The sequence below is a fragment of the Gossypium arboreum genome, chromosome 12 (assembly GCF_025698485.1).
Source record: "Gossypium arboreum isolate Shixiya-1 chromosome 12, ASM2569848v2, whole genome shotgun sequence".
Taxonomy (NCBI): domain Eukaryota; kingdom Viridiplantae; phylum Streptophyta; class Magnoliopsida; order Malvales; family Malvaceae; genus Gossypium; species Gossypium arboreum.
The window spans coordinates 45,503,279-45,514,307 of NC_069081.1; the positions used below are offsets into that span (position 1 = coordinate 45,503,279).

At 35.3% G+C, this 11,029-nt stretch overlaps 1 non-coding gene across 1 annotated transcript; it reads left to right on the forward strand.

The window, feature by feature from the left end:
- The first annotated feature begins 440 nt into the window (after positions 1-440).
- On the forward strand, positions 441-547 carry LOC128286280 (small nucleolar RNA R71). The gene has a single exon (XR_008276823.1). It is a non-coding gene; the product is annotated as a small nucleolar RNA R71 (small nucleolar RNA).
- Positions 548-11,029: the final 10,482 nt, after the last annotated feature.

Below are 11,029 nucleotides of genomic sequence, written 5' to 3' on the forward strand. Positions count from 1 at the left end.
TTCCTCCAACCTGCATTGTAAGTATTACTATAAGGATTATTTTGAGATCGAGGATTATTACCAATGTAATTTAACTGCTCGTTCTCTATGTTGTGGCCATATGGTGGGTAATCTGAATTGCTTGATCCAGCTCCACTTGCTTCGCACTGCATTACTAGGTGAACCTGTGAAGAACCAAGAAAACAGTCAATTTTTCTGCTCAAAAGTTCTACCTGATTAGAGAGCATGGTGACCGAATCGATGTTAAAAATGCCAGCTATTTTCGTTGGTTTTTTCTCATGACTTGGCACTGATAATTATTCAGTGACATCTCTTCTATAAATTCATAAGCATCTTCAGCTGTCTTATTATTGATAGTTCCGCCAGCGGCTACGTCGATCATCTGTCGAGTCGAAGGATTCAGGCCATTGTGAAACATTGGAACCTGTAGCCAGAGTGGTAACCCATGGTGAGGGCATCTTCTCAACAGATCCTTGTATCTCCCCCATGCATCGTAGAGTGTTTCTAAATCTATCTGTACAAAAGAGGAGATATGATTACGTAATTTATCTATTTTAGCCGGCGGAAAATATTTTCATAAAAACTTTTTGGTATATGATTACGTAATTTAGCTGTTTTAGCCGGCGGAAAATATTTTAATAAAAACTTTTTGGTCATTTGTTCCCAAGTAGTGATTGACTCTCGTGGTAACAAGTTCAATCACTGTTTAGCCTTATTCTTCAATGAAATGGGAAACAACCGAAGGCGAATGACGTCATCCGAAATGCCACTGATTTTAACAGAAGTCGCAAAATTCTAAGAAATTCACCAAGTGAGCGTTGGGATCCTCGTCCTGCAAACCATCAAACTGAACAAACTGTTGGATCATTTGAATGGTGTTAGGTTTCAATTCAAAATTATTTGCAGCAATAGTAGGCCTAACTATGCTCGATTCAGTTCCTGTTAAAGAAGGTTTAGCATAATCATAAATAGTACGCAGAGTAGGATTTTGATTAGCAGCAATCGCAGGCGGTAGCAGATTTTCCTGGTTGTCGACCATCTCCTCGGTTGTGGTTGAAATATCATCCTTTTGCTCTTCCTCTATGTATCTTAAGCTTTGCCTTATTTCTCTTCAGTTTCTAGGAACTGTGCGATCGATCTCACTATCAAACAGTAATGGTCTCGACGGGTTTCTTCTAGTCATACACTATAAAAACCTATCACGAACGAATAAAACAAAAATTAGAAAAAATAAAATTGCAAATTGCAAATAAAGAAAAATGGCTAAAGTAAAAAAAATCAAATGTTCCTAATATCCTAGTTCCCCGGCAACGGCCCCAAAAACTTGGTACGTGATATTCGTGACAGGTTTTAAAAATTTATAATTAAGCATTCTTGAAACTAACTATTATCACGATGAAGGCAAGTGTACCTATCGAACAGTAGTATAGCTTTAGCAAGACCGGATTCTCGAACCCAAAGGAACCAAGAGTACTAGTAATTACTTTCTTTTTATTATCTAGCCTAAAAATTAAGGGATTTGTTTATCTAAACTAATTAACTTAATTAAGAGTGCACAGAGAGAAATTAGAAAAAGCTTTTGGGGAAATTCGATTGAGTAAGACAATACCAAAGGAAAAATCCACCTAGACTTCACTTGTTATTTGACTCTGAATCAGACGATTTATTCATTTGACTTGATCCGTAGATGTGACAGCCCTAAATTGACCATAGTCAGAAAGTGGTTTCGAGACCACGAAACTGAGCCATAAGAAAATAATTAACAGTCATATTTAATGCTTATTATATATGAACATGCACGTGAAAATTTCATGCTTAAATTTCAGTATATAGTATGTGAAATTTATCAAATAGGACTTGTGTGAGAAAATTTAGAAATGTGCTACATAAATGTTAAAGTGGCCTATTAAAGCATGTTAGAAAATGCTTGTACTTGCATGTCAAATTAGCCAAAATCTAGATGGTGGCGGCCATGCTATGGGTTAAAACATATTATAAATATGTTATGTTAACATTTTGTGTTAAAAATAATAAAATAAAGGATATAGGTAATAAAATAATAGTGGTTAGTAGGAGGAGAAACCAAAGTTAGCTTAGGTTGCTCCTCCATTCCGTAACTAGAGGAAGAAGATGAAGAAAAATTCGCCAAGGTGGTTCTCTAGATTAAGGTATGTTCAATGTTACTTTTGAAGTTTATACATCCCTTGGATGATTAGTCTAAATTCTATCTAACTCATGGTTGGATTTGGGGTTGTTGGAGAGTTAGGATTCGCTAAGAAGCTTAAAAATTTTAGTTGATGCCTTGATGCTATTAGCATGTTAGATATGTGGATGTGTTAAGTTGCTGGTTATGTTAGCATGAAAATTGAGATTCTTAACTCATTTTGTTTGGAGGTGTCAATTTAGATTTAAGAAGAGAATGGGTGTCGGTTGTGCTTGGTAGAGTGGTGGATGAGTTGCGAATGTGGTCTTTGGTTTGGGCATAAGAAATAATATTATGCATAGGTTTCGGTTTTGGTAGTACTTATATAAATATAATTAGTTCATTTTGATGGTTTGGCATGTGGTGATAAGTAAAAGTTTAAAGGTAGCTTAAGTTAATTGATACTCGCTAATGATTTGAATTGAAGCTTTGTTAAGTTGTGAAATGAGTGGTAGAGAGCTATAGACTATTGCTTGGGATGTATGTTCGGTTAATAGAGTCTCCAAATTGATTATATGTGTGTGTGCTATTGGAAATTCAAAGGATTTTCGGCAGAATGTGGTTAGGAGTTAAGTCATGAGAACTTGGGGGTATTCATATTTGGTCCTTAAGATTTTGTACAATATGGCTATGTGAGTTAGGTGTTAAATAACTTAATTATGTGTATGTATGACCAAGTATAATCGGCCACATGAGTAAAATGAGTTTGATATGTGATTGCCGAATGTGATTGACAAGTAAACCTTATTGGTAAAAATATTTAATACTTATACTTGTATATATATTAAGCTCCAGGGCAAGGGGGATCAAAGTTGGATCGGGGAAAAGAGAAAGCAATAGAGTAATCAACCCACAACCGTTCCAAGATACCGAAGTAAGTCTTTGAGTAATGGAACTTAGTTTATGATTTGATTATGTCATGACATATAAGCATAACAAATAAACGGTGATATAATGATCCTACTTGAATTGTATATCAGGGTAATTAGTTATACTTATGACTAGTAGCCGAATGTGCATAGAGATCATGTTATAAAGCCAATCAAAATCATGCTCTTTGTATGTGGCTATTGAGCCGGAAATGGTAAGGGTTGATAAGTGTCTTGCGTTTGAGTTTTAGTAATGAAAATGAAATATGGATGTGTCATGATTTATTGATATATGTGCATGATTATTCGGATGATAACCGGACTAAGATCCGAAGGCATTTGTGCTAGTGACTATATCCAGGCTAAGTCTCGAAGGCATTTGTGCGAGTGACTATATCCGGGCTAAGTCTCGAAGGCATTTGTGTGAGTTACTATATCTGGGCTAAGTCCTGAAGGCATTTGTACGAGTTACTATATCTGGGCTAAGTCCGAAGGCATTTGTGCGAAGTTACTATATCGGGCTAAGTCCCGAAGGCATTTGTGCGTTGTTATATCCGCTAAATCCCGAAGGTACTTGGGTTTGGAAATGAGCGATCTTGCTGTAATAACTTCAATTAATACACTCATAAACCCAAACGATAAGGTATGTTTCGTATATGCACTGGAAAGGTCGATTCCTTTTTAAATAGTATTCGCTTAATTGATTAACAAGCTTCCGACCTTTAGTTAGGTTCGATCCTGAGTGCATGAATATAATGGTTGAAGTGTGAAGTAACCATGATTATGGGAATATGCGTATATGCAATCATTCATTTAGTCTTACGAACGCTATACTTTAGCTGTAAATAATTTCATTACTTAAAACTTACTAAGCATCAAAATGCTTATTCTGTTGCTTTAATTCTCTGTTTTATAGATTTTGTTCGTCAGCTATCGGACTCGGGAGTGTCAAAGTCGAAGTCGTCCACACTATCTAAGCCCTTTTGGTACTCTTTTAGTTGAATTTTGATAATGGCATATATAGGGCTGACCCTTGTTGTTAATTAAGTATCTTTTGGTAATGTATATTCGTATAGCCATGCGAAAATGGCTCGTATATTTTGGAGTATATCATTACGGTCTTATGATATGGTTATTAAGTGGTGTGGAAATGTTTGGTAAAGACTAGCCATTGGAATGGCCGATCACGGTCCTATTGGGGCTACGTACGTCAGGGCTAATCGTGATTATACTTGAAAATAATGTATGTCAATTTACTAATGGATTCATGGAAAATTATGAAATAGGTAAAATTTACCTTAAAATAGATGCTGACAGTATGTAATATCCTGATTTTGGGCCTAGTCGGAATAGTGGTTTCGTGACCACAAAATCCGATATAGAAATAATTATTTTATGATTATTTTAAGGTCTATGATATGATTGCATGATTGTGTGAAAATTTCGTGAAGAAATTTTATGCATAAAGTGCTTAATTTGAAATTTGGGACTAAATTGAATAAATTGCAAAACTTGTGTTCTAGAAGTATTTTGCATAAAATTGAATTAGATTATTAATTAGAGGTCCTTAAAGAGTAATTTTACCAATTTCTAAGTCTATGGACAAAATTGGACATGGATGGAATTTTTGGAAAGTTTAGTAGTAAGGGCATTTTGGTCATTTAGGGTAAAATGAATTAAAATACAAAATTAAAAGCCAATTTTGCTCATCTTCAACCCCATGGCCGAATATAGCAAGGAGAAACCATGGCTAGGGTTTTCAAGCTTCCAAGCTCGATTGTAAGTCCGTTCTAGCCTCGTTTTAATGATTTTTACGTTTTGGAGTCCCTAGCTCGATTTAGCTTATGCTAGCAATAATTTAACCTAGGGTTTATATTTGGAAAAATACCCATAGGTGAAATTTGTGTATTTTGGTTTTTATGATAGAATATGAGGTTTTAAATTATGTTAGACAACTTGTGCTACTCGTTTTAAGTGAAAACGAGCAAAAGGGCTTAATCGGTAAAAATACCTAATAGTCATAAGTACATGTTAGAGTGAGAATTTGATGTTGCCATAGAAGGGAAAAATGATCAGCATGTCATAAAACATAAGAAAATAGGCTGAATTTTAATTTACGAGCTTTGGGACAAAAGTGTAAATATGCAAAAGTTTAGGGGCAAAATTGTAATTTTTCCAAAATATGATTTTGGGTCAATTTGAATAATGTGAGTCCTAATTAGACTATATTTTAAATGATAGAGCAAGGAAAATTGAAATTCGGGCTAAAATGGGGAAAATACCAAGTTGTGGACGAAATGGTAAAAATAGCCATTTTCGCATACGAGGTAAGTTCATATGTAAATGTTGGTAACATAGTTATTATTTTAAATGCTTTAATTTTTTTAAATGATATGATAATTATTATGAAATATTATACTTGTGATAATTGTTTGATAATATGTCAAATTATGTGATATACTTGGAAAATGTGAAATACTACCGAGTATCAGTATCGGCATTCCGTAGAAGATGGTTGAGACACATGATTGGGAAAAAGGTCCCGTTGAACCTTAGGAATGGATTAGGATACAAGTGACATGTCGCCGGGATATTTGGGCATCCGAACTCGTTGAGTTGAGTCCGAGTTCACTTATGGATGCGAGCGTCCGAACTCGTTGAGTTGAGTCCGAGTTCGTGAGATGTAACTAGGCATCCGAGCTCGTTGAGTTGAGTCCGAGTTCACTTATGGATGCGAACGCCCGAGCTCGTTGAGTTGAGTCCGAGTTCGCTTATGGGCGGGTTACATGATTGCTTGATTGCATATATGGCACTTATGTGCAAGTTATCCATGTATCCGAATTATATTCGATGTGTTCAACGGGTAAAGTTCTACTCAAATGGAGGAATACTCAAGATGAAAGGGACGTATTGGTAAGTGTTGTGAAATGGATACTTTGAACAGGTATGTACTTAACCCTCGGGTTGAAAACTCGATATAACAACAATATGGTAAGATGATAAATGAAAAGGTGATATGAATGTCTTGGTGATGATTATGCAAATGATGTTTTATGTTTGCTTATATGGTTATGTTACTTGCTATTTGCATGTGAGCTTACTAAGCATTTATGCTTACTCCTCCTTTTCATTCCTTGTAGTGTTGACAAGCCAGCTCGAAATCGAAAGCGGTCGGAGGCACGCTCACACTATCCGTATACCATCTTGGCATAATGGCTTGTATATTTTGAGTATGGCATGTATAGCATTATAATCATTTTATATGTATGGTCTTATGATATGGTTATTGAGTGGTATGGAAATAGAAATGCTTGGTAATGATTAGCCATTGGAATGGCTAATCATGATCATATTTGGTATTATGTATGTCAAATTGCTAGCTAATCCATGGAAACCATGAAATAGGTAAAATTTACCATAAAATAGATTCAGACAGCAGCAGTGATGTGAGTTTGAAAAATCACTAAAAATAGTAGAAATGGAATTAAATAATGAATAAGTTATGGAATCGAAGCTTGATGAGTCTATTTTCATATGGAATAAGCGAAACAGGTATATGAGCTATATTTTATGAGATGTTTAAATTTTTGTGAAACAGGGCCAGAGCGATTTCTGGATCCCCTGTTATGACTTTGGAAATTCACCATAAATTTTACAAAGATAATTAGAAGTCACACTTTATATTTACAGATTCCTTATTGAGTCTAGTTTTATTAGAGACAAACGGCATAGTCATTGAAGGTCTGTATAGGGAGATATCTGATTCGTAATACACAGAGGTCAGAGTAGTTGAACCCTGAAACAGGGAGACTTTAACTAATAAACTGTACTAATTGGCCCAACCAAAATTCTAGAAAAAATTAGTAGATATATATATGAGTCTAGTTTCAGGAAAAATTTACGGAATTGGATTTCGAGTTTCGAAACTCGAGATATGATTTTTAAAGCGACTGTGATGCAGTTAGCCAGCTTGTCTGAAAATTTTAAAATGAATTGTATGAGCTGTTTAATTAATGAATTAAGTCCGTTAACACCTCGTGTTCGACTCCGGCAACGGTCTCGGGTAGGGGTGTTACACAGTAGCAGTGATGTAAGTTTGAAAAATCACTAAAAATAGTAGGAATGGAATTAAATAGTGAATAAATTATGTAATCGAATCTTGATGAGTCTATTTTCATATGAAAGAAACGAAATGACCATATGAGCCATTTTATGAGATGTTTAAGTTTTCGTGAAACAGGGCCAGGGCATTTTCTGGATCCCCTGTTCTGATTTTGAAAATTTACCATAAATTAATCAGAGACAATTAGAAGTCATGCTTTATATTTATGGATTCCTTTTTGAGTCTAGTTTCATTAGAAACAAACGCATAAGTATTGAAGCTCATGCAGGAGATATCTAAGTCGTAATGCATGAAGGTCAGAGTAGTCGAACCCTGAAACAGGGGAGACTTTAACTAATAAACTGTACTAATTGGCACGACCAAAAATTCTAGAAAACAAATTGTGGATGGACATATGAGTCTCGTTTCAGGAAAAATTTACGGAATCAGTTTTCGAGTTTTGGAACTCGAGATATGATTTTTAAAGTAACTATGATGCGTTAGCCGACTTGTCCGAAATTTTAAAATGAACTGTGTAAGTAAATGAATTAAGTCCGTTAACACCTCGTGTTCGACTCCGGCAACGGTCTCGGGTACGGGGCGTTACAGTAGAAATCTCTAAGTTATATTATTATCTCTCTCGAGACTAATAACGTCTAACCCTAGGTTGATTGATTGAAATCTCTTTCTAATTAACGCCCTAGTGTTGCATTAACTCGATCTATTGATCCCCTTATTAGGTTTCACCCTAATCCTACAAAATCTTATCACCCTATCTCTAGGCGTGCAATCAACTCCACTTAATTATGACAAATTTACTCTTAGACAGGGTCTCTTTCTCCTCTGCATAAGAGCATTAACTCGAATCAAAATCCTGGAATATTAAATCAAGAATTAAGAACACATAATTAAGAACAAGTCAAATATTTATCATAAAATTCAGATAATAATAATAAGATCCATCTTAGGTTTTATTCCTCTAGGTATTTAGGGGGTTTAGTTCATAATTATAAAAGAAAACATCTCAGAAGAATAATGAATACACAAAATAAAGAAAACCTAAAACCCCTGAATGGAAATTAAAGGGAGATCTTCAGTCTTGATGATGAATTTGACTTCTGAGATGGACCAATCAGCTTCCCTAGAGTAATTTCTTGCCTCCTACTCCATGTCTCTGTTCTAAATGCCTCCTCAGGTGTTTAAATAGGCTTTAGAATGCCCAAGAGCCCTCAAAATTGCCCTTTTCTGAATAGGACTGTACTAGGGCTCGGTAGGGATACGCCCGTGTGCAATTACTCCAGCCTATGGTCAAGGCTATTGAATAGGCACGAGTGTGTAGTCTACCCGTGTAAGTCATGCTTCAATCCTACCAAACGGACACGGTCGTGTGACACGCCCGTGTGAGGAAGTCCAGGCCGTGTTGATTTCCCATGTGGCTCTTTTTTCTCCGTTTTCAGCCCATTTCTCGCTCTTTTACCTCTCCTATGCTCACCTAAGTATAAAACATGAAATTAAAGAATTAGGAGCATTGAATTTACCAAATCTAAGGAGAAATCATCCATAAATGTGCTAAGCATGGGATAAAAATATGTATAAATTACGGTTTATCAGGTTAAATCTCACAATTAAAAATAAGAACAAGTATTTATCTTATAATTCAAAGAGTAATAAGATTCATCTTAGGTTTCATCTCCCTTAGGTATTTAGGGAGTTTAGTTCATAATAATGGAAAACATCTCAAAAATTGGAAAACAACAAAACATAAAGAAACCCAAAGAACTTCTAGGAAATTGGATGGAAATCTTCAGTCTTGATGTAGATCCTTCTTCTGAGATGATCCCGATGGTTGTTCTTAAGTGCTTTCTGCCTTCTATTCTCTGTGTCCCCTTCAATCCTCTTCTAGGATGTTTATATAGACTTTAGAATGCCTCAAAACCCTCAAAATTAGCCTTTTCTGAGTAGAATTAGACTTGGGCTCATCAGGGACACGGGCGTGGCACACGCCCGTGTGAAGGTGCTCAGGCCGTGTGTAATTCTGACTTGGTTTAGTGTCAACACTTCCATGACACACGGGCGTGTGGATCACCTGTGTGAAATTGCCTAGGCCATGTGAAACATTGAATTAGGCCAAATTTGTCCGTTTCTGACCCGTTTCTCGGACTTTTTGCTATCCTAAGCTCTCCTGAGTATAAAACATTAAATTAAAGGATTAGGAGCATCAAATTCACTAAAACCAAGGAAAAATAATTCATAAATATGCCAAGAATGGGGTAAAAATATGTATATATTACGGTTTATCATGACATTGTCTATTGTGTTAGATAGAGATCCGAGATTCACTTTACAATTTTGGAAGAAATTGCAAGACGCTATAGGTACGAAATTGCATTTCAATTCTGCTTTTCACACATAAACGAATGGTCAATCCGAGCAAATTATTTAGATACTCGAAGATATGTTAAGATGTTGCGTTCTTGAGTTTGAAGGTACGTAGGAACAGTATTTTCCATTGATCGAATTCGCCTATAATAATAGTTTTCAACTGAGCATTAAAATGGCACCATACGAAGACTTATAAGGTCGCAAATGCCATACACCTTTGTATTGGACTAAACTCAACGAGAATAAGATTCACGGGGTTGATTTGATAAAAGAGACTGAACAGAAAGTAAAAGTGATTGAGAAAGTTTGAAAACAACTTCCGATCATCAGAAATCTTTTTCAGATTTGAAACGAAAAGATATTGAATTTGAGATCGGTGACAAAGTATTTCTAAAAGTATCCCTGTGGAGGAAAATACTTCGATTTGGCAGAAAAGGCAAATTGAGTCAAAGGCTCATCGGCCCGTATGAGATTATCGAGCGTATCGGGGCCAGTTGCTTATAGATTGTTGTTGCCACTAGAGCTAGAAAAGATTCATAATGTGTTTCACGTATCGATGCTTCGACGATACAGATCCGATCCCTCGTACGTGATTTCTCTATATGAAATTGAAATTCAGTCTGATATGACCTATGAAGAAGAACTGGTCCGTATCTTAGCTCGTGAGATTAAAGAACTGTGAAATAAGAAAGTTCTGTTAGTAAAAGTATTGTGGCATCGACACGGTGTCGAAGAGGCCACGTGGGAGGCCGAAGATGCTATGAGACAGCAATATTTGAAATGTTCCAGGTAAGATTTTCGGGGACGAAAATCCTTAAGGGGGAGAGTTGTAAAAGCCCGGTTTAGACCCTAGTCAGAATAGTGGTTTTGGGACCACAAATTCGAGTTAGAAAAATATTTTAATATTATTTTTCATGCCTATAATATGTGAATTGATGTCTGTGAAAATTTCGTATGAAAATTTTATCATTTTTGTACTTAATTAGCAAAAAGGACTTAATAGCATAAAATGTAAAAGTTGTCTGCTGATTGTTAAAGTGCCTATTTGCTATGTCTTATTAAAGACCTTATGATGAAATTCTACTATTGATATTGTTAATGGACGTTAATGGCCATAATATATGTGATTTTATAATGGAATTAAAAAGGTTTTATTAGTAATTGATAAATAAATGTTAGTTAAATTAAACAAAACGTAAATTAAGCCATTTATGTTCATGTTGGCCAATTATATCAAAGAAAAAAGAAGAAGAAAAACACAACTAGGGTTCGACACTTGTGATTGTTGATTAAGGTATGAGTTTTGTTCCATTTTTTATAATTTCTACATTTTTGTGATCATTGCTAAGTAATCTATCAAGCCCATTTTTTAATTTCTAAATTTTTGATGATTTTGAGTTGAGCCATTGATGAAATTATGATTTTTGTGAAGTTAGCTGATAGAAAATGAAAGATATGTGTTGGGTTAGTATA